Genomic DNA, 24,606 nt, shown 5'->3' with positions numbered 1-24,606 from the left:
ATAGGAACTTGGGAGTGGGGGAAGGGCACCTGGCAGTTTTCCAGCACATTTGGGACTCCCTGCCTGCACTCTGGCCATAATCAGCGTCAGGCCTTCAGAATATAGGCCTGTGAGGAACAAGGGAGGGATATGGCAGGCCCTCGTGGCACTTCCCTCTTTCCTCTTTTCACTCACTGCCCCTCTTCTCCCCCCAGCAGGTTGGCTACAGGCAGCCCTCACCAGGAGCCCACCAGTCACTGCTGGAACCACTGGAAGGCCAAATGAGGCGCTGTGCCCAGGCATCTGGCCCTTTCAGAGTTTATGGCCTCTGGACTAGAAAAGGATTGACCCATTTTATTTTGGGAGATGAATGGGAAATGAAAGTAATTAGTGGGAAAAGGACTGGACTGGGCGTCTGAAGACCTGGGTTTACTTCCAGCTGGGCCATTTCTGAGCCCTGTGACCTTGGACTAACACTTAATCCCTGCAGACCCATGTTTTTTGGCTGAAAAATGAGGTTTGAACTGAGTGAATTAGAGAGTAAAACTGAGCCTAGTGATTGATTTTGTGCATATTCCAGTGGCCGTGGCCATGTGGCTGTGTGTGTGGATATAGGTAGGGGATGAAAAGATGAACCAAAGGAAAAATGGACTAACACCAGCACAGGGTAAATGCTCAGAAGTGAACGTAAGCAGCTGGAATAAGAAGGTGTGTCAAAGGAGAGAAACTTCCTTCCTCTTGGCATCAAATAACAAATCAACCCAAAACTTGGTGGTGTAAACCAAAACCAGTGCGTTAAAAAACAACTTTAAAAAAAGGATTTTGTTGGTTATAAATTCAGGAAGGGCTTAGCTGCTTTTTTGTCACATGGAATTTCTCCTGAGGTTGCAGTCAGACACCCGCAGGGACGGCAACCATCTGAAGGCTCAACAGGGCTGCATTTCCAAGATGGCCCATCCACATGGCCCGGAGCCACTGGAGCTCAGCGAGCCTGTGACCAGAGGCCTGCCCAGCAAAACTTTCTTAAGGGAGGCAGACTCATTGCGTGGTGGCCAGATTCTTCCAGAGCAAGCACTCCAGGAGGAAAAAGTAGAAGTGGCATGGCCTTTTCCAATCTCGCCTCAGAAGCCACACTGTGAGGCTTCTGTCACACTTTATTGCTCAAAGCAGTCACCAGCCCATCCTGACTCAAGAGCAGGGAAAGAGGCTCCTGTTCTTTTTTTTTTTTTTTTAAAGATTTTTTTTTTTTAATTTATTTATTTGACAGAGAGAGATCACAAGCAGGCAGAGAGGCAGGCAGAGAGAGAGGAGGAAGCAGGCTCCCTGCTCAGCAGAGAGCCCGATGCGGGGCTCGATCCCAGGACCCCGAGATCATGACCCGAGCCGAAGGCAGCGGCTTAACCCACTGAGCCACCCAGGCGCCCCAGAGGCTCCTGTTCTTGATGAGAAGATGTTAAAGAATGTTGGAGTCAAGTTTTTTTAAAAAATATTTTATTTATTTTTTTGACAGAGAGAGACACAGCGAGAGAGGGAACAGAAGCAGGGGGAGTGGGAGAGGGAGAAGCAGGCTTCCCGCTGAGCAGGGAGCCCGATGAGGGCCTTGATCCCAGGACCCTGGAATCATGACCCAAGCCGAAAGCAGACACTTAATGACTGAGCCACCCAGGCGCCCCTGGAGTCAAGTTTTAAAGGTGCCTCAGGCACCTGACAAGAACGCCCTGATTTTTCTCAGTATCTTTGAAATAAATGTCTTGATAATTTTTTAATTTAATCAGCTTTCTGAGAGAAGAGGCTTCCCAAATGATCTGCTTGGCTGGGTGCTCACGAATTGAGTATACTTAAAGAACCTCTGCACTTTTCAAGTCAACGGTATGGTTCCAAATCAGAGATCACTTTAACCTCCATTGCTGTTTGATATGAATAAAGTTAGCTACATAACTCCTCAGTGCAGGAAAAAGGCAAAGAACTGTGAAAAATAAAATAATCAGACTACTATTTCTAGATTGATTTAGGCACTTCAGAAAAAGGCCTCTGCTTCTGCAGATCTGGCAGCTCACTGGGGACATGGGACAACCACGCCACACACCACGTCAGAGAGAGAGACACCAATTCACCAGAAGTGACTCAGAACAAGCTCTTCTACAGGAAAACACTTCAGAACTCATCTGAGGTCAAACATACGTGCCTTGGACCTGAGTGCTTCTGACACTGGCGCCCCAAGAGCAGGCACACTTCACGCCTTCTTCCTTGGGTCTAATTTCAATGATTATTCCTTCCCATCTTATGCAGCTACCATCAGACCGATTTTAGTTTCTGGGGATTAAACAGTTTCTGAAGGTTGTTATCACTCCCCTTCAGTGAAGCACATCTTCAAACACCTTCCTGGATAATTACCATGGCCCAGTGGTTGGACAATCACCACAGAGTGCTTTTAAACACATACACAGACACACACACAGACGCGTGCATGCGTGTGTTTCTTTGTGTTTGCTTTGTTTTTGCATTTTCAAAGCCCAGTGGTTCGTGAGAGACAGTAGAAGGACAAAATAAGAAGACATATGGTAGTGCTTAAATTATTCCCCAAAAGGGAAAGTGTCCAATATGAAATTATTCACTCTTTCTACTATTCTGGGGTGGGGAGGGAGGCATTTCAACCAAGAAAATCATAGTATACCCACAATGCCCAGAGGAGAACTGAATTATATTATCAACTTCCAAACACAGTCAGCAATATTTCACCAGAAAAGCTGCTTTGCAAAAATTAAACCTCTAATGTTTACACTGGGAAATACCTCCAGGCCTTCTCTGCCATCTTCCCCAACACCCTGCACATGAGTGTGTGTATACACACACGCGCGCGTGAGCACCCCCCACCCCCACCACAATCTCTTTTTCTTTCCAGGATCCTCATTGTTTTGTTGACTTCTGTTATCCTACACAGGTGATTCTGTAGTGAATACCCAAAAATGTCTCCAAAAGGAAGAATTACACCAAGTGAATTTTGTCTTTTATCTTTCAAAATGTTCTAGGAACCTACAGACTCATCTGATCTAAGCCATGGAAAAGCCATAAGGAAGTCACTTAGATAATTACTGGAGATCTTTTTTCACCTAAAATGATAAGCAAAGGAGGGACGCCTGGGTGGCTCAGTTGGTTAAGCCGCTGCCTTCGGCTCAGGTCATGATCCCAGCGTCCTGGGATCGAGTCCCACATCGGGCTCCTTGTTCTGTGGGGAGCCTGCTTCTCCCTCTGCCTCTGCCTGCCACTCTGTCTGCCTGTGCTCACTCGCTCTCTCTCTCTCTCTCTCTCTCTGACAAATAAATAAATAAAATTTTAAAAAAAAATGATAAGCAAAGGAAAGGGGAGGGGGAGATTGAGCTCCAGTTTCCTGTTGTTTTTATTCAGTTTATGCAACTTCAGTCCATTCAACCTAGCCTTAGGCATGTTATATAAAGGTTTTATGGAAAGAAATAAGCTTCAAGAAATATTTTTTAGCTGAAATCTTAAAAATAGCTGATGCATTCACATGGTCCGAGATGAAAACATTATAAAAATGTGTATGTTGATGAAGATGGCCAGTAGACACATGAAAAGCTGCTCAACATCACTCATCATCAGGAAAATGCAAGTCAAAACCACAATGAGATATCTCCTTATTCCTGTCAGAATGGCTAGAATCAAAAAGACAAATAACAAGTAATGGTGAGCATGTGGAGAAAAGGGAACCCTCATGCACTGTTGGTGGGAATGTAAATTGGTGCAGCCACTGTCAAAAACCGTATGGAGGTTCCTCAAAAAATGAAAAAATAGAAATACTATATGATCCAGTAATCCCACAACCAGCTATTTACCCAAAGAAAATGAAAACATTAATTCAAGGAGATATATACACCCCCATGCTTACTGCACCATTATTTATAACAGCTAAGATACAGAAGGCTCCCAAGTGTCCCTCCATAGATGAAAGCATAAAGAAGATGTGAAATATATACAATGGAATATCATGCAGTCATAAAAATGAGTGAGATCTTGCAATCTGCAACAACATGGATAGACCTAGAGGCTATTATACTAACTGAAATAAGACAAAGACAAATACCATATGATTACACATATACGTAGAATCTAAAACACACACACACACACACACAAGCAGAAACAGACACGTAAGTATAGGAACATACTGATGGCTGCCAGCAGGGAAGGGAGTGGTGGAGATGGGCGAAATGGGTCAAAGGGAGTTGGAGGCACCGGCTTTCAGTTACAGAATGAACACGTCACTGGACGAAAGGTACAGCATAGGGAATGTAGTCAATGGTATTGTACTAGCGCTGTATGGTGACAGATGGCAGCTACACTTGTGGTGAGCAAAGCACAAGGTATAGAGAAATTGAATCACTATGCTGTACACCTGCAACTACTGTAACACTGTGTGTCGACTATATTTCAATTAAAAAAAACAGTAAATGTTGAGAGGTCTGTCCCCATGTACTCCAGTTCCTCTCCACCCCCATGCCCTGTCCTTATAGGGGATTCTCACGTATGTTCCTGGTGTTTATGTTGACGCAAGCAAACACAAAGATACCCATATTTTGCTTCCTTTCCCATTGTTTTTGAGAAGGAATTTAAGAGAGAAGGAACTGACCTTGCTTGTCCTGTGGTGAGAATCCATGAGCAGAGAAAACAATGGAATATCAGAAAGAATGGATTTGATTTCTCAGTTACTAAGATTCCCAAATTCACTTTCTCTGACTTTGGTTCTTTGGTTAAATCTCTTCTTTGGGCCTTTTAGTTCTCTAAATTTCCCAAATCCTTACAATCTGCAGAGCAAAAATTTTAGGTAATTCACATAGCTCATATATTTTGTTTAACAATGAAAACACGTATATCCTACCCTTCAGAAGAGTAGAAAAAGCGCAACAGGAAATGTGTGGGGTCCCCTTAAGAAGGGCTCCCCATAAACCAGAGGCCTGAACATGGACATCCATTCAGGACGGTGGCCCTGCCTGAGGGAAGAACATTTATTCTGAGCCTGAAGCTTTTCTTTATCTTACATGTACCCACACATACAGCAAACACAGGCCTTATACAAACATCTTACACTTCAGACCCTTGGGAGTCTAAAATAGAATACTTTGTAGATTTTAGAAACAACCACAGGAATCTGGATGTGACCAGATAATTAACACTAGGCATTGTGTGGGACTGTGCCAGACCCCGAAAACAATTAAATAACTTTAAACTCATATTTTGGAAATGAAAAGGCAATGGCAACAACTTGTTTTTCAAATTAAGTTGAAACACAATAAATGATGTAATTTGCTGTCACTGTTTGTTGTGTAGGATTGTATTATATGTCAGATGAATAAGGACAAACTAAATTGTGAATGATACATAGAATAAATTACTGAATGGGTGTGTATTATATCAAGTGCTTTACATGGTCAACATTTTCCTGAAGAGTTACAGGAGAGGTGTTTTGTGAAAATCAAATAAAATTTGGTTAAATATTTATTGATTTTATTATTATTATTTTTTAAAGTTTGCTTATTCTTCGGTAATCTCTACCTGCAACATGGGGCTTGAACTCACAACCCTGAGATCAAGAGTCACATGCTCTACAGCCTGAACCAGCCAGATACTCCTGGTTAAATATTTAAAGAAATCCTTAGGATGACTCATTTATTTTAATTTTTTATTTAAAGTGAAACACATGATCATTTTAAAGATATCTGAACAGTATAGAAAGTATACAGTAAAACTTGTTTCCATCCCGCCTCAGCCCAGCTTGTCAGGCTTGTGCCTCAGAAACAACCAGTGTACCACTCTCTTAGGTTTCTGACAGAAAGGTTTTGCATATTGTAATATGTAAATACCTCTATTTTTAAAACACAAATAAGAGTATGTTGCAAACCCATTCCTTACTTGGCCTTAGTCTCCATCAGCATATGCGCACCTGTGCTGCTGAATATCTCCACTGGGAGGAAGGCCCTCGGGTTATTCAGCCTGCCCCTGCTCTGTGAGGAGTCCTCTGTGAAGTGACTAAGCACCCTTCATGTAGTACAATGAAATCACCTCCTAACAACCTCATCCCCTAAACCCGATTGTCATGCACCAAGCGTTGCCTGCTCTCCCTTCCTGGTATCTGGAAAATCTTTTTTTGCCCTCTCAGTCATCATCATCCCGGACTGCCTGACGTCCCGTGTCGGAAAGCCATTCTTTTATACATTTTGTTGCCATTTTTTTAGTTGTTTCAGGCAGTAGCATAAATCCAATTCATGTTACTCCATCTTGGCCAGGGCTGGGGTGTCATATTTTTTCAACACCAAAGTGTTTCCTAAACTTGGATGTATACAATCATCTGAACAGCTCATTAAAAATAAAGATTCCTGGGCTCCCATCCAGAAATTTTGACTTGGAGAGCTGCCTGGGAATCTGTATTTTCCACCAGGGTCTCAAGCAGTGTTGACGCAGCCCGGCCATGGGCCAGACTGGTTGTCTGGGAACCACTGGCTTTAAGGATGACTGTATTTATTTGTCAGCTATTCTCAAGTGATGCCACCATATGGACACTCTGTTTTTCAGATGAACAAAATAAAAATAGGTGGTGAGGTTGATTTCTTGCCAGGCTTCAAACTACTGAATCTTGGTAAACACACCGCCACCTCTGAAGAGTGTCTGAAGAGGCCAGGGTTCTGTTCTAGAGCGACAGCTCCGCTCGGCACGTGACGCAGCTGACCCAATGAGCTTGAAGGCAGGTTGGGAATCGAGTTGGAAGGGGCACATTTACTTGTCGGCACAGAGAGGGCACAAATCCCAGCAGCTTCAGTTTAGTTAAACTCGTTTTGGAAAATATTTTTGGCTTGTGTGGTTTTATGCTTTTAGAGTTCCATTTTTAAGCACTGGACCCGTCCAAACCCACCGAAGCTCAGCTGAAGCGTCCAAGGAAGACGCTGAGTTTCACACCGATCTCTGCTGAGTCTGTAAAAATTTCTCAGATTTGTCCAAATTGCTTTGTTGAGAAACCAAAACAAAAATCACTAATCCCAGTGGGGTTTGTAGGGTCCTGTGGTTTTCATCCAAAACTCTGGCTAAAGCAGTGGTTGGTCATGTGACTTACAAGTCTAAAGGTTTCATTATGAAACCCGAAAGAAACCCACAACCTTCAGATTTAAAATATACTCCCAAGAGACTAACCTCTCCTCCCTCCCCCCCCACCAATCTTCTTAGTTTTGGCCTGGAAGCAAAGACTAAGGAAACATGTCCAATCCAAACCAAATGTTGTCAGGACTCACTACATTTTAAATCCAAAGCCGTATTTTATTCCATTGGGATGACATTGTTTATTAACACTGTCTGAGGCAATTGAATTGTCTAGAAAAGTTCAGGAGAGCTGGAGGCCCTCTCTTGTTTGTATTATGATCAGAACTGTTCAGTAAACAAAATGAGTTCAACATAAATGATGAGATTTTATTTTACCATATATTCTTCCCTTAGGATATATAAATAACAAATTGTGAAGTGAATTATGTTTTCTCATCTTTAATATAAAATTTTACTCATTAAATGTCAGATCCCTTTACAACAATGACTCAAATTCTAGGATACACCAGAAAAACCTGGAGAATTTGTGATGTCTGCATATTCTTATTCTCTATCACCATGTGACAAGTTATCACAAAACTCAGAGGTTTAAAGCAACAGCCAACTTATTCCATTTCATAATTTTGTGGGTTAGGAACTCTGGGAAGGATCAGCTGGTTGATTCTTCTGCTCTAGGTGATCACCTGGGGTCATCAATTGGTTTTCAGCTGGTGTCTGGTCTCATCCGGAGGGTCCTGAAGAGCTTCACCCACATGCTGGGCAAATCGGAGGGGATGAGTGGAGAGTTGTCTCAGCAGGCTCTTTCCCCTCTTCATGTAGTCTTAGGGTCCCTCCACATAGTCCAGGCCTTCCAGAGACCAAGGTTGGGCCTGGAACTGGCAGAGCTTCAGCTCATTGTTCACAGCAGCCATGGGCTAATTTCAAGGAGGGGAGAAATAGACCCCGTCTCTTGACGGCAAAAATGTCAGTTTGTGGCCATCATCTATCCACTACAAGGCAGCTGCCACAGTTACACTCTCAGAAATTCTGAAATAGCCAGTGCGTGGTGGGGTTCAAGTACATGCATTTTAGAAAACACCCAAGGAGATTCTGGTGCAAAGGATCCTCCCAGCACTTTTTGAAAAACACCACTCAATAAGAGGTGATGGAATGTGTGCTTATGATCAATCTGTCCATCAGTTAACAAACACTGATGGTGTGATATGTGCCCAGAATCACGGTAGGTGGTGTGAAGAGCTGAAAGGAACATCAAGAAGGGATCTCAGCCCCAGAGGCGCTCAAATACATTTCACAGGAGCCAGGGTGTAGGGGGTGGAGCCTGAATGCACTGACCCCCTGTGGGAGAGGGCCTGCTGCTGGGGGTGCAGCACAAAATAGTCTCCTGTAGCCGAGGTGTAGCACAAAGTAGTCTCTTGTAGCACCTGGAACTTACACTATAGGAATCAGATCAGAAGTTGTGTTGGAATGACTAGATGGCCAGAATGAATTATGGGGGAAAGGGGAGCTGGATTCTTCATAGTTTCTGGTCAGAAATAGGGGAGGGAGCTGAGCAAAAGAGCCAGAGGCATGATGGCTCCCAAAACATTTTTCTTTTTCTTTTCTTCTCTCTCTCTCTTTTTAAAAAAGATTTTATTTATTCATTTGAGAGACAGAGAGAACAAGTGGGGGAGAGGAAGAAACTGAGCTGGGAGCCCTATGTGAGGCTCCATCCCAGGACCCTGGGATCATGACCTGAGTGGAAGGCAGATGCTTAACCAACTGAGCCACCCAGGTGCCCCTCCCAAGTATATTTTTCTCCCTTCCTTCCTTCCTTCCTTCCTTCCTACTTCCCTCCCTTCCTTCCTTTCTCCCTCGCTTCCTTTCTTTCTCCCTCCCTCCCTTCTTTCTTTCCTTCCTTTCTTTTAAAAAAGTTATTATTATTATTATTATTATTTTTTTTTTTTTTTTTTAGAGAGAGAGCATGAGAGCGGTGGTGGGGTGGCAGATGGAGAGGGAGAGAATCCTCAAGCAGACACTCTGCTGAGTGTGGAGCCTGATGTGGGGCTCAGTCCCAGGACCCTGAGATCACGACCTGAGCCAAAGTCGAGAGTCAGACACATAACAAACTGAGCCACCCATGTGCTCTCCAAATAAATTTTTCAAAGTGCGATCTTTTTTCCCAGGATTCCGACAGGATTAATTTCCCTCATCTTTTATTCCTCCCCACTCCTGACTTGCTTTCTGATCCCTTATACCTGCCTTCCTATCCCAGCAAGTCACACAGCTCAGCTCCAGGACAGGACAGCTAGTCCTTCCAGTAACAACATGGGTTTTCTCTGCAGGCTCCTGACTCATCCTGCATATGGCTTCAGCAGCCAAATAGTCTCTGGACCCTAAGTCCAAAGCAGGCTCTGTGGGTCTGTGTGTATGTGTGCACATGTCCACACACTCACATATACATGTATGTGCGTGTGCGCGCGGTGTTTGTGTGTGTGTGTGGTGTGATGGGGTGACTCCTGGGGGAGGCACGGATTGGGGGAATCCTGGGCGACGGGTCAAGCTGTGAAGGATTTTAGTGGGAATTTGAGCACATTACTGAAAACAATACTGAGAAAGATCATCTGTAATCTAGAGAGATACACATGATAAGAGATGAGAGTGGAATGAACTCTGTGGTCATGGACGAGAGAATGGGATAGGAGGTGTGCTTGGAACAGAAGGATCTACGAGATCATCTGTAAACAGGGGTATGTGTACCGTACACCAGTGGGTCAAGCCTGGCTGTTCAAAGATGTCCTATTGGGCTGGACAGAAAATACTTTACTCGGTGGAAAACAATTCCTTCTTGTCTGGCTCTGAGGCTACTGTCAGTGCTAAGCCTTTAAGTTTTGAAGCCCAGAGTCAGCACGGAAAGCCCAGACCGGCTGCATCCAGGGATGGCGTCAGCAACCACGCAGAGGCTTGGGCACAAATGGGAGTTCGGGGCTAAGCTGTGAGCCAGGAATCAGCCAGGCAAGGAGCCAGAGCACAGGCAGCCAGCAGGCTGGGCCAACGAAGCTCACAGATAGTCAGTGATCAGGAAGATTCAAAACTCTCAGGAGCAGGGCTGGGAACATGGGCTATGATCACGGCCCTTCTGCAGATGGTCTCACTCCTAGCAAAAGCTAGGGCAGGAAGCAATCACAAATTTGTCCAATGCTTTTGGGTGCCTCCTAGGGACAGGATGGGAAGGCAGTACTTATCTCTGTGCCAATTAAGTGAAGGCGCCCCTCTGGGCAGCCGAAGCCCAGGCTTGGCAAGCAGTGGCTGCCTCTAATAAGAAGAAAGAGCTCCCTCCTCCAGAGAGGTACAGGATGCAAACCCTCCCTCCAGGTTTAGTGAGCAAAATGTCATCTGGATTCTGCTCCCCTGGCTCCTCAGCAAAACCCCTGTGCAAAGCACAAAGCACATTACTGCACGAGGTGACCCCAGTGTGGAGGCAGGGAGGAAAAGAATTATTCTGAAGGGATGGAATACAGTGGCCAGGTCTTGGCACTTTTGACCAAAAGTCAGGACAATTTGGGGCTTGTCTGAGTCCTCCATACCTCCTCAGACACTGGGATGGTGAATTAGTCATCATTAGAGGGATTACCAAACATTACCCCAGGCTACCTGGGGAAACCAGAGCCGGGGGGGCCTGGTGCCCAAGCACTGTGCTGTCAGCCCGGCCCATCCAGTGAGTGGCTGGCTGGTGTAGGGGATGGCTGAGAAAAGCTCCTGAAAGCCCCGGCTGCCAAAAATACTGTTCTAGTTGAATGGTAAGCCACGTTCCCCGCCCTGGCAACTGGAGGACAAAAGCTTCTGCTGTGCTCCTTTCAAGATCCGGAAAACATCACCTCACGGTGGAGTTACTGCTAAAGACTTGAGGATGCTTGCATCAAAAAGCAAGTGTCCTAAACTAGACACTTTGTTGCTCTGGAAAATTGGTGCCTCTAACCAGTACGTCTGGGTTTCACTAGCCAAAGAAAGCCCTAAATGCCTCTGTTTCTTGATTTGTCATCTTCCCCATTTCCTTATCTACAGCTACCAACTTTCCCAGTGAGCATGTTGATATGGCAAAGAGGCTCTTGACCTGATTTCTGTTTCTGCTGGGTCTGACCAGTGAGGTCTTTCTTAGACTCATCTTTGGTTCAGTATTTCTCGACTCCTTGAGATGTGCCAGGTGCTGTGCTGGGGGAACGCAGGGATGGTGATAACATGGCGCTCCCCTCAGGAAATCTGCAGCAGACAAGAGGGAAGAGGTGTCAACCAATGCTTCAGGGTCTCTGACCTATGACAGGCAGATGCGAGTTTTCAACCTTACGATGGTCCGAAAGCTATACACATTTAGTAGAAACTGCACTTTGAATATTTAATTTTTATCTTTTCCCAGGCCAGCAATATGTACTACCATCCTCTCTCCTAATCCTAACGCTGGGCAGCTGCCGTGAGCAGCCGGTCCCAGGCAACCACGCGATCATGGGGGAGAACAACGATACAACTGACAACCATTCTGTACCCATACAAGCATTCTGTTTTTCACTTGCAGTACAGTATTTCATCTTCTGCACGAGATACTCAACACTTCATTATAAAATAGGCTTCATGTTAGGTGATTTTGCCCAACAACTGCCTAACAGAAGTGTTTTGAGTGTGTTTAAAGTAGGTTAAGCTATAATGTTTGGTTGCTTAGGTGTATTAAACTCATTTTCAACTTAGGGTATTTTCAGCTTCTGAAGGGATTATCAGGATGTAACCCCACTGTAAGTCTAGGAAGATCTGCAGTGGACAATGGCTGCCTATCCAAGGTCCACGCCCTCCTTCTTCTTCCTGTCAGAATCCTAACTCTGTTCACAAATCCTCTCTTAACTGTGCATGTGCGCGCACACACGCACGCACACACACACACACACACACACACACACGCGCGCACATACTGAGCCTGGTTTAGGGGTGAGGTCCAGGGAGTATGAAGCTGGGCAAAATAAGTCAGAAGCTGAGTTTAAGGAGACAGAAAAAGGGCTCGCACTGAAAGTCCATGCTGTTACTTGAAGAACTGGCTCTTCTATCTTGAGCTGAGCTGCATAAGCTGACAGGAGAGCGGCAACATGGGCCAAAAGGACTGGAAATAAAGCCAGTGTGTAGCTGGGTTTCATTCATTTCCACTATTCTAAAATGTTATATCATGATTATACTACAATTTATTCACGCAGTTGTTGGACATCTGGGTTGTTTCTAGCATCTTAATTCTTTGAGGGGAGTTGTTTGATTTTTGTTATTATAAACAGTGCTGTCACAAACATTCCTATACAGGTCTCCTGATACCCAAGTGAATGTTCACATTTAGAGGCCAAACCCTGCTATTTTCCCCATGGGGGTACCAAGTGATATTTTCACCACCAGTGTGTATTGCATTTGCTCCATGTCCCTACTCACATTTCCTATTATGACACTTTTTAATTAAAGCAAAAATCCTGTGACTTCTAATGCAAATCTGAATTTTTCTGATTACTAAAGGGATTAAGTATATTATCATGAATATTGGTCATTTGTGTTTTTGCTGTGAAAGCTTGTTCAAGGCTTCATTCATTTTCATTTTGGAACATTTGTATTTTTCTAATTGATTTCTAAGAGTTCTTTATATATTCTGGATAATAATCATTTGCTTTACAGCATCTCTTAATAAACAAATGTTCTTCACTTTTATGTACCCAGATTTTTATGTATGCAAAAATACTTCAGTATTTTCTTCATGGCTAGCAATTTTTTAGTCTTTTTTAGCAGGTCCTCTACCTCAAAGTCATAAAGATATGATCTGTTTTCTGCTAAAAACGTTGAAGTTTTGTCCTACACATCTAAGCATAATTTATCTGGGATTAATTTTGTGTATGGTGTGAGGTAGGGACCCATGTACATTTTTTTCCCCTTATGAATAACCAACTGTTCCAGGACAATTTATTGAATTATCCTTCCTTCCTCCAATGACTGCAGAGCTGCCTCTGTAGTATATTAAGTTGCCTTAAGCATAGGTCTGCTTTAGGGTTTTCTATTTTGTTCTACTACCAATTTCTTTAGTCCTGAATCAATCCTACCTTGTCTGCATTACTATAAGTTGAGGAAAAAGTGTTGTTATCTGGAAGAGCAGATTCCCCACTTTAATCTTTAAGAGTGCTTAGCTATTCTTAGGCTGTGCTCATTAATTGTCAAGTTCTTTGAAAAATTCCACTGGGATTTTTATTGGAATTGCAGTGAATTTATCAATTTGAGGAGAACTGACATCTTTCTAATATTGAGTTTTCCTATCCAATAAAACTATATATCTCCATTTATTTAGGTCTTTTTTTTTTAAAAGATTTTATTTATTTATTTGACAGAGAGAGATCACAAGCAGGCAGAGAGGCAGGCAGAGACAGAGGGAGAAGCAGGCTCCCCGCTGAGCAGAGAGCCCGATGCGGGGCTTGATCCCAGGACCCTGAGATCATGACCTGAGCTGAAGGCAGAGGCTTATTTAGATTTTTTTAAAATGTTTTCATTTCATTGAAAATTCAACTGCTTTACGTTGGACATTACTCCAAAGGGCAAACATCCCTGTCCTCATAAAACATATATTCTGGTTGGGAGAAGACAAAAAACAAAATAAATAAGTAAGTAAAAGAATAAATAAAAGTAAAATAATAAATAAGCAATAAATATATAAAAGTTCAGAAGAGAGTGGGGAAACCAGCTATGTGACTATCTAGAGGAAGAGCATCTCAAGCAGAGGGACTACAAGTTTAGGCTGGTTTATCCAGTCTGTTCAAAGAACTCTGAGGAGTCCACAATGGCTGGAGTGGAGAAAAGGCAGGAATTATAAATGAGGTCAGAAAGGTGACAGAGACCCATTCTCGTAGATCAGGGTGAGGCTGGGCTGATAAGCAGAGGAGGGACAAGATCTGACTGTGTGTAACAAGAGTGCCTCTGCTGCTATGTTGGAACTGATGAAGCACGGAGAAAGCAGGGAGGCCATCCATGAGGCTCCTACAATAATCCAGATGAAATGTGATGGTGCCCTGGATTAGAGTAGTGGCAGTGGGGTGGTGAGAAGTGGCCAGTGAAAGGTAGCACCAAGAGAACTTGCTGACAGAGCAGATGGAGGTGGGAGGAGGCCAAGACCAATCAGCTTGAGAGATATGTCTGAACATCAGACATATTTACCATGATGGGGAAGAGTGGTGGAAGAATAGGTTGGAGGGAGAATGTCAGGAGCTCAATACTGGACATGGCAAGTTTGAGATTTCTGTTAGATGGTTCGGAGGAGGCGCTCTGTTGCCTGCTAGATACAGAAGACTGGAGTTCAGAAGGAAGACTCCAAATAAAGTTGTAAATATGGAAGTCATCTGTACCAGAACAGATCTCACCAGTCAGGGTCTCAACAGAAAACAATGGCACACTCAAATTAGGAATATGTCAGGAGGGTTATTTACAAAGGGACTATTAGAAGTGAGTGTGTAAAGAAATACAAGGAATCGCTGAACACCCTAAGGGTTCCAAATACTAAAAGAACAGGAGAGGTAGGTGTTACAAGAATTTGAAAACAGAAAGTTGGGTGGAGAAGGGGACCTTGGGAGGAGTTATCTTGGTTAAGAGTCCTCACAAAGAAGAGGCTGCGGAAATAAATATCCAAACATCAGTCTTCTTTCTCCCCTGACTAGGCTGCCACAGCTTGCTATTGGTCACAACCAACTAGAAGTGAGAAGGCACAATAGTTTATTGTGGCATGTCAATAAAGTACAGACAAATCAACTACCTGAGGCAGAGACCAGGCTGGAGAAATGGAGAAGAGATCTGGAGGGAAAGAGAAGATACTTGGAACAAGCAGGTAAGACGGTATTTGAAGACAAGAGATTGAATAAGATGACTAGGGATTGCATAGGTAGAAAAGAGAAGAGGTCCCAGAAGCTGAAAAGATGAGGAATCCACAAAGGGGACTGAGGAATGGCTAGAAAGCAACTTTAAGGAATTAGGAGGTCTTGGAAGTCAAGTGAAGAAACCATTTCAATGATAGGTCTCATGGGTCTAGTGCTGCTGACAGGTCTAGTAAGATGAGGCCTGAGAGGGGTGCCTGGGTGGCTCAGTGGGTTAAGCCTCTACCTTCGGCTCGGGTCATGTCACAGGGTCCTGGGATCCAGCCCTGCATTGGGCTCTCTGCTCAGTAGGGAGCCTGCTTCCAGCCCCCACCCCCACTCCGCCCTCCGCCTGCCTCTCTGCCTACTTGTGTTCTCAGTCAAATAAATAAATAAAACATCTTAAAAAAAAAAAAACAAAACCACCAAAGATGAGGCCTGAGAGCTGACCACTGGATGTAGCAAAGCAAAGGCCACTGGTGGCACTGACAAAGAGCAGTGGGAATGGGTGGGGCCTCACCAAAGCAGGTCTAAGAGTGAATGATGGGAGAAAAGAATTGAGAATAGATAACTCTTTCAAGGAATTTTGCTGTAAATTACAAAATTATATATAAAGGGCTTGAGGTTAAGTGGGTGGTCACTAGAAGGGAATGTGAATCAAGACAGGTTTTGTTTTTGCATTTAAGATGAGAGGAAATAGGAGCGTATCTGTTTACTAACAGGAAGGATTCTCTGTTTACTAACAGGAATGATTCCGTACTGAGGAGTAGTAAGGAGAAGCAACGGGACACAATAGACAGGCCAATGGCTAGAGGAATACCCTGCAAGAGACAAAAAGGGGTGGGACCTGGGGTACAAAGAGAGGGCTTAGCTTCAGTTACTGGCTTGGGGAGTTCATCTACAGGAACAGGAGGGATGAGGTGTGGGTGCAGAAGCTAGCAGGTGTGTGCATGAAGTGGGTGGTTTGTGGATATTCTCTTTTGATTGCTTCAGTTTTCTCAGTATAAGAGAAAGTAGGGTCATTGGCTGATAGAATCTGGGAAAAGCTGGCATTTTGTAAAAGGAAAAAATATCAAGTAGTCAACTAACTTAGTAGTCACCAAATTTTTTCTTTGCATACCTCCTAAAATAATTTTGAAAGATGTTATCTCCTCATACATTTTAAAGTGACATCTAAAATGTTTCACCATAAATTTATCATTGCATAAGATATAAATTCACTTATAGCTAGTTGGGAAGAGGAGTTTTGTTAAAGCAAAGTTATGAAATTATTGAAACTCCTGAGTTACTTATCAAAATCACAAAGATTCTTACTGACAATTATTTTTATAAATATTTTATATTTATTATCAAAAATTCGTTTTCAGTTCTGTTTAAGTAAAGGCAAAGAGTTCTTATATAAGATTCATATAAGAATAACTGAGAGAATAAACTGTTGGGGACTATACCAAACTAAAAAGCTTTTGCACAGTGAAGGAAACCATTAGCAAAACAAAAAGACAACATACTGAGTGGGAGAAGATATGTGCGAATGATATATCCAATAAGGGGTTGATATCCAAAACATATTAAGATCTATGATCCAATTAAAAAAATGGTCAGAGGGGGCACCGGGTGGCTCAGTGGGTTAAAGCCACGACCTTCAGCTCAGGTCATGATCCCAGGGTCCTGGGATTGAGCCCCGCATCAGGCTCTCTGCTCAGTGGGGAGCCTGCCTCCCCTTCTCTCTCTCTGTCTGCCTCTCTGCCTACTTGTGATCTCTATCTGTCGAATAAATAAATAAAATCTTTAAAAAAAAAAATGGTCAGAGGACCTGAATAGGCATTTTCCCAAGAAAGACATGCAGATGACCAACAGACACAAAAAGATGCCCAACATCACTAATCATCAGGGAAATGCAAATCAAAACCACAATCAGTTATCACCTCACACCAGTCAGAATGGCTAAAATCAAAAAAGACAAGAAATAACAACTGTTGGAGAAGATGTGAAGAAAAGGGGGAACCCTTGTACACTGTTGGTGGGAATGCAAATTGGTGTAGCCACTATCCAAAATAGTATGGAGTTTCTTTAAAAAATTAAAAATATAAATACCATATAATCCAGTAATTCCACTTCTGGGTATTTCTCTGAAGAAAACAAAAACATTAATATGCATGAAGAGACATATATCTCTCTGCTTATTATAGCATTATTTAAAATAGCCAATGTATGGAAACAACCAAGTGTCCATCGATAGATATACACAATGGAATATTACACATCAGAAAGAATGAGGTCTTGTCATTTGCGACATGGATGGACCTAGAGGGCATAATGGTAGGTGAAATAAGTCAGACAAAGACAAATACCGTATGATTTCACTTATATGTGGAAATCTGAAACAAGAACAACAACGACAAAGAAACAAAAACATTCTTTTTTTTTTTTAAGATTTTATTTATTTGATAGAGATCACAAGTAGATGGAGAGGCAGGCAGAGAGAGAGGGGGAAGAAGGCTCCCCGCCAAGTGGAGAGCCCAAAGTAGGGCTCGATCCCAGCACCCTGGGATCATGACCTGAGCCGAAGGCAGAGGCTTTAACCCACTGAGCCACCCAGGTGCCCCAACAAAAACGTTCTTAAATACAGAGGGGAAACTGGTGGTTGCTAGGGGGAAAGTGGGTGGGGGGATGGGCAATATCAATAAAGGGGATTAAGAGGTATAAACTTCCAATTATAAAATAAATAAGTCACAGAGATGCAAAGCACAGCATAGAGAATATAGTCAATAATACTGTAATAATGTGTGGTGACAGATGGTGACTACACTTATTGTGATGAGTACTGGGTAATGCATAGAATTGTGGAATCAATATGTTGTACACCTGAAACTATTACAACATGGTATATTAACTATATTTCAACAAATGATTATCTGTATAAATATTTTATATCAATCATTAAAAATTATTTTTAATGATCTATCTGCTGACAACTCAATTAGTTCTTGTTCAGTTTAATTAAAAGCAAAGAGTTGCAATATAACTGAACTGTAATAATATTTCCCAACAATGAGTCATTCATTTTCTCAACATGTACAACAATACTTCAAATTATTTCTTTATCTAGCTTCTTACATACCAGGGCCATGCACCATAATAATATTCATAATAGATGAGATGCATGATTAAAAACACTTTTTTCATAAAGAAGAAAAGAGCAAATGTGAAAAGGGACTCCTGGATCTCAGAGGTTCTTAGGCACTTTAGTTTTGGGAAAGAGTGTATTGGCAAAGTGACTGCTTCAACCATGTATTTCCTAAGAAGCCTTCATATGTTCTTTTTTTTTTTTAATTTTTAAAAAAGATTTTTTTCTGTATTCCAGAGTGAGAGAAAGACAGAGAAAGAGAAGAGGAGAAAGAGTGGCAGGGAGGGGCAGAGGAAGAGGAGGGAGAGTTCTAAGCCAACACAGTGGTGAGAGCAGAGCCAGACGTGGGGCTTAATCTCATGACCCTGAGATCATGACCTAAGCCAAAACAAGAGTTGGGACACTTAACCAACTGCACAACCCAGGTGCCCCACATATGTACGTATTTTAAAAACTGTGGTAAAATATAGGTAATATAAAATTGACCATTTTAACCACTTTCAAGTGTACAATAAGTGGCATTAAACAGATTTACATTGTGGTACAACCTTCTCTATTATTCATCTCCGGACCTCTTTCACCTTCCTAAACTCTAACTTTGTATCTGTTAAACAATTCCCCATTCCTCCCTCCCTCCAGCCCCTGGCGACCACCATTTTACTTTCTGTCTCTATGAACATGACTATTCCAGTTACTTCACTAAGTGGAATAATACAATAGTTGTCCTTTTGTGAAGACTGGCTTATGTCACTTAGTATAATGTTATCAAGGTTTATCCATGCTGTAGCCTGTGTTAGATTTCACTTCCTTTTATTTTTAATTTTTTAAAAAGATTTTATTTATTTATTTGAATCTTTTTTTATGATTTTATTTATTTGTTTGACAGAGATTATTTATTTGAGAGAGACGGAGCAAGTGATGGGGAGGGACAGAGAGAGAAAGAGAAAGAGAGAGAGAGAGAGAGAGAGAAGCAGACTCCCCACTGAACAGGAACCCTGATGTGGGGCTTGATCCCAGGACCCTGGACTCATGACCTAAACCGAGAGCAGATGCTTAACTGACTGAGCCACCCAGGCATCCCAGAATTTCACATCTTTTTAAAGTAAAATCACGTTCCATTGCTTCTCTGCCTTTTGGCTAAGATCAAGTATAAAGTAAAATCATATTCCATTATGCGTAAATACCACATTCAGTTTATCCATTCATTTGTCAATGGGCATTTAGGTTGTTTCCACCTTTTGGCAATTGGGAATCATGCTGCTCTGAACACTGATGTACAAATTTCCGTTTGAGTACCTGCTTTTAATTCTTCTGTCAACCTAGGAGTGGAATAGCTGGATTAAGTGGTGATTCCATGCTCATGTACCCATTTTGAAAATATTGGTATAGGAGAATGGGAATAGAAATGGACCCCCCCCCCCAAAAAAAATACAGCATAGTTTCAGGGAAGCAGTAGGGCCCAGTTAAGATTAGCAATCCTAAATTTAAAGTGAAACCAGCTGGCATGTTTGTGTTATTTTACTCCAGTCACACTCCGTTGCACAGGTGCAGGACTAGGGTGGAGAAAGTGTTGGCTATGACTCTGATTTTGGCTAAGCAGGCAGCATGCAATGAAAATGCAAGGGAGTAAAAAAAAAAAAAAAAAGAAAATGCAAGGGAGTTGAAGGTCTTTGCATAATTCTTAGTGATTATAGTTATTGGCCATGAAATATATGCTGGGTAAGGACTTTAAGCAAGTTTTATAATCTTTCCCATACCTGGGAAGTCCTTTGTTAGGTTAATTTCTAGTTTCTTTATAAAAGAAAATCTTTTAAAATATGTTTTCCAATTGTTTGTTGCTCAAGTATACAAATAAAATTTTGGTTTTAATATATTAATCATATAATCAAACCAGCCTGAAAAACTCTCTTATTATGTATGTAGGTTCCTTGGGGTTCTCTCCAAAGTGGTCACACCCTCCATAAATACTATCATCGTTTCTTGCTTTTCAACCCTTATGCTTTTCTTTCTTTTTCATTATCTTGCTATGTTGACTAGTAACTGCAGTCTAATGTTGAATACAGAAGTGGTAATAGATGAGTACTATTATCTTTGGACTGATTTTAAATGGAATGCTTCTAACATTTCATTAATAAATATGTTTACTCTAGGTTTTTAGTAAGTATCTTTATCAAATAAAGGAATTTCCTAAGAGTTGGCTAAGAGTTTTTACCATGATTAAATGTCCAAGTTTTTCAAATGCCTTTTCTTTTTTTTTTTTTTTTAATATTTTATTTATTTATTTGACAGAGAGAAATCATAAGTAGACAGAGGCAGGCAGAGAGAGAGAGGAGGAAGCAGGCTCCCTGCTGAGCAGAGACCCCCCCCCCCCACAACGTGGGGCTTGATCCCAGGACCCTGAGATCATGACCTGAGCCAAAGACAGAGGCTTAACCCACTGAGCCACCCAGGCGCCCCATGATGTAATATATTTTTTATGGAACTACAGTCTTTGAATATTCATGACCTAAGGAGCTAGGGCTTATTATACCTATTTTACAGATAATAAATGTAGACTCAGAGAAATACATAATATGCATAAGGCTTACACTCAGGAAGTGGCAGAACAGTAATTCAAATCCAGGTCTGAATGAATATTGAATAGAAGCTTCAGGACCTTATAGACTCTTTAAACATTCCTTAGCTGGAAAAAAAAATAATGCTTTTCCATCAAAGTAGTTCACCTTTGGTATTGGTCACGAAATGATGTTAAATGTAATTAGAGAAAAAGATATATATAAAAGTGGGCCTAAATCCTCGTAGTTCTTCATTATTAAAATTCTTTACTTTATCACATTGCAAAAATTTAAAAAGGACTAATAGGGTACAGAATAATGAAATCAAGATAAAATTTCTTAACATGTGGAGTCTCTCTTGGTCAATGTTTCTACTAGTATGTGCATACTCAGGACCAAAGAGAAATTGAAATCATCAACACTCAAGTCTTTGTTAGAGCTTCCTCATTTCTTCAGTACAAAAAAGTGGTATTTCCTGGGCAGAAATGTTATGAGGAGATGGGGAACGAGCCTCTCCAATTAGAAAAGGAAGACCAGCATGGGAAGGCCTATGTGAGAGCGGTAACAGGCAGAAAAACCAGGTCACAAAGGCTATGAAAGGGGATCCCCCCTCCATCCTGCAAGGCCCTAGAATGGGCCTCTAGGGCATAAACAAAGGCAGGAGACTCTCTACCTAAAACTTTTGCCAAAATAGAATGAAGGAGTCAATAGTTGTAGCCAAAATAATATTTCACTGCTTGTCAAAAAACAGGCAGGAAAAACTACACTGTCACCTCTTCTGGGAAAAGCAAAAATAAAGTTGTATTTCAACCTTAATTTTCCACCTTGTGGGCAAAAATAAAAGGAAAATTACTTCTGGGCAATACTGCACATATTATAGAATAATGAGCTGTCTTAGGCAGTTGAGCAAGAAGCAAAGCAACCAATGTGCTTCTCTCTAGGAAAGAATAATGCAGGAAGTTTCTTTAAAGGAAACCTTAAAAATACTGTATCAAAAAGGAGATGCAGGGGTCGCTGGGTGGCTCAGTGGGTTAAGCCTCTGCCTTCGGCTCAGGTCATGATCTCAGGGTCCTGGGATGGAGCCCCACATTGGGCTCTCTGCTCAGCTCAGCGGGGAGCCTGCTTCCCCCTCCCCCTCTGCTTGCCTCTCTGCCTACTTGTGATCTCTCTCTCTCTGTCAAATAAATAAATAGATAAAATCTTTAAAAAAACAAAACAAAACAATACAAAACAAAAAAGAGGAGAAGCAATAAGATACACCAAGGGCCATCTAAGAATGCCACATTTATCTATATTAAAAAAAACAGTGTGACACTTGGAAATAAACTGGAACTTTTAGCATTTGGGAGGCTGATATGATTCATATGTGGCTCCTTCACCGCTTCATGGTCCTCTCACCTTGGTGTTATTTCACATCAGTTTCCTTCCTCCTTCCTTCTCTCCTTCCTTTTATGTTTTGATTATTGATGCACTGGACAAAACAACAATTTTTTTCTGTAAAACCAGCTATTAAGATGGTCCCAAACACAACCAGCTTGCAAGACTGGCTTCTAATTGCACAGATATGGTCCCTCTATGTCTCTATGTTGGAAGAATTCTAAGATGGCCTCCAAGGTTCCTATCCCAGTGGTGTTTCTGTCCTGTATAATCCCCTTACCACTTGATGTGAGAGAACCTGTAAATATAATGGCATTTATACACTACATTATGTTATAATTACATTATGTTATAAGGCACAGGGATTTGTAGATGTAATTAAGACCCCTAATTAGGTGACTTTGAGTTAATCAACAGAGATTATCTTAGGTGGGCCTGACCTAATCAGCAGAGCCCTTAAAAGATATCAGAGAGATAGGAAGTCCAGGAGATTTCTCCTACTGGCCTTGAAAAAGCAGACAACTGTGACTGTGCTGTGAACTGCTTCTAGAAGATGCGGTATGGCAAAGAACATGAGTGTGACGGCTAGAAAATGAATAAATCTACCCTCGAAACTTAAAGTTTGATGATAGTATCTTTAATCTGAGGTTTTGAGGTCCTTACCTTAATAATAATTAGGTCCTTAATTATTTGAGGTCCTTACCTTAATAAATACCTTACCAGGACTTATTAGGTAATGTGGGAAGAAGAGCAAATTCTCCATCATCTGGAAAAAGGTGACTCTCTTGTTTTGATTTTTAAAAAGATTTATTTATTTATTTTTTTCTTAGAGTGGGGAGTAGGGCAGTGGGAGAAGGAGGGAAAGAATCTTAAGCAGACTCTCTGCTGAGCACAGAGCCTGACTTGGGACTCCATTCCACGACCCTGAGCTGATGACCTGAACTGAAAATCAAGAGTTGGTCACTTAAGTGACTGAGCCGCCCAGGCACCCTGTTCTGTTGTTTTACCTGAGGGGATGTGATAGTCATTTATGCTGGTCACCAAGCGTTTCCAGCTCTCTCTTACTCTAGACCTATAATAGCTCTGTACTGTCTGTCCTCTCCGGTACAATCCTTGTTGGATGGACTCCGAGCATCATATTGGTCAGTGTGTATCACTTCTGAGCTAGGGCACTTGACCCATGCAGGACTCCCCAGAGCTGTCTTTCCCACTTCCCCAGGGCACAGCAATGTTCCTGATAGCCTCGGTCCTAAAGTGAGGTTACGTGGGACAGAGCCTATCCTGCTGACCAATAATCTCACCTCTAGAGTAAAAAATAAACCACTTCAGCCTTACAGTTGTGTGTTACTGCAACGTAATGTAGCCTATGCTAACTATATGTGGGAGTTACTGAACTATATACCCAAAAGGAACAGCCAGAGACACAGACATGAGAAGGTAAGAGTTAAGACACACATCTTTTTTTTTTTTTTTTTTTAGGACACACATTTAAAATGTGTTCATATACCTAAATTATTTCCACTGGTCATTGTGAAACAAACGAACCAAAAAACCCAAACCAAAACGGAACAGCTTCGGTTAGGTTAACCTTAAAGATAAAACTCAAAAAGTTATTTTGGGGCACCTGGGTGGCTCAGTGGGTTAAGCCTCTGCCTTCCGCTTAGGTCATGATTTCAGGGTCCTGGGATCGAGCCCCACATCTGGCTCTCTGCTCAGCAGGGAGGCTGCTTCCCCCTCTCTCTGCCTGCCTCTCTGCCTACTTGGGATATGTCTGTCAAATAAATAAATAAAATGTTAAAAATGTTAAATGTTAAAAAAAAAAAACAACTCAGTTATTTTGCCAGCCAAATGACAAAGAATTGTCATTTCGGACATGCAAGCCTTGTCAAAACCACAGGCAACTCAAGAGAACAAAGGAGAGGAACACTCTTTTATAGAAGAAAAGGAGGAGCTGGCGGCAGGTGTGCGTGCGTGTGTGTGTGTGTGTGTGTGTGTGTGTGTGTGTGTGTGTGTCTCTCTCTCTCTCTCTCTCTTATAAACAAAAAGTCCGTTGGAGTAAATTAGGAGTTTGAAGTGTAGTGGGTTTTCACCTGCCGAGTTGTAGCAGTTTCTCATTGGATGGACTGATGTCAGGCAAGGAGAAAACCTTTCCTCTACAGGCTAGGAAAGTAGTACTCATTGGGTCTCGGACGGCGCTGCCCTCCCTGTTAGTTCTGCATTTGGTAAGGACAGGTAGGGCACGAGAGCTCCCCCTTCTGGCCTCCTCACTCTATTTTAATGAGGTTTCCCTTTCATAATAGGCGCAAACAGAAGAAAAAACAGGAGACACCAATCGTTGCTCAACAATGTTGATCCTCCTCGAGTATCTGTTAACATCTGAGAATATCAGAACCAATAGAGTGGCTAGCTTTTCACTCCAGGGTAAAAAGTTGGGGGAGCTCTTCCTGCACAACTCTTCTTAGGACAAATATCATCACCAGTCTTTGGGAGTTCCATGTTCTCTTAATTTTGAGGACTTAGGGGGCAGAGACTTCATGTCTTGCAGTGCAAGACAGTCAAAGATAATTTAGAAGGAGTGTGTCTG

General features: G+C 42.1%; 1 protein-coding gene across 1 annotated transcript in view; it reads right to left on the bottom strand.

Moving 5' to 3' along the window:
* The window catches only part of LOC111156917 (NADH:ubiquinone oxidoreductase complex assembly factor 2), a 263,471-nt gene that overhangs the window by 20,148 nt on the left and 218,717 nt on the right, over window positions 1–24,606 (bottom strand). The window contains exon 6 of the transcript XR_002641260.1: window positions 4,625–4,799. The gene's annotated coding sequence lies outside the window, so the exon portion shown is untranslated. The remainder of the gene's footprint in view (window positions 1–4,624; window positions 4,800–24,606) is intronic.

Source organism: Enhydra lutris, unplaced genomic scaffold (assembly GCF_002288905.1).
Source record: "Enhydra lutris kenyoni isolate GAN:26980312 unplaced genomic scaffold, ASM228890v2 scaffoldscaffold50, whole genome shotgun sequence".
In the NCBI taxonomy this organism is placed as follows: domain Eukaryota; kingdom Metazoa; phylum Chordata; class Mammalia; order Carnivora; family Mustelidae; genus Enhydra; species Enhydra lutris.
The sequence above is the reverse complement of the archived record's forward strand: the minus strand, read 5'-3'. Positions and strand labels throughout refer to the sequence as shown.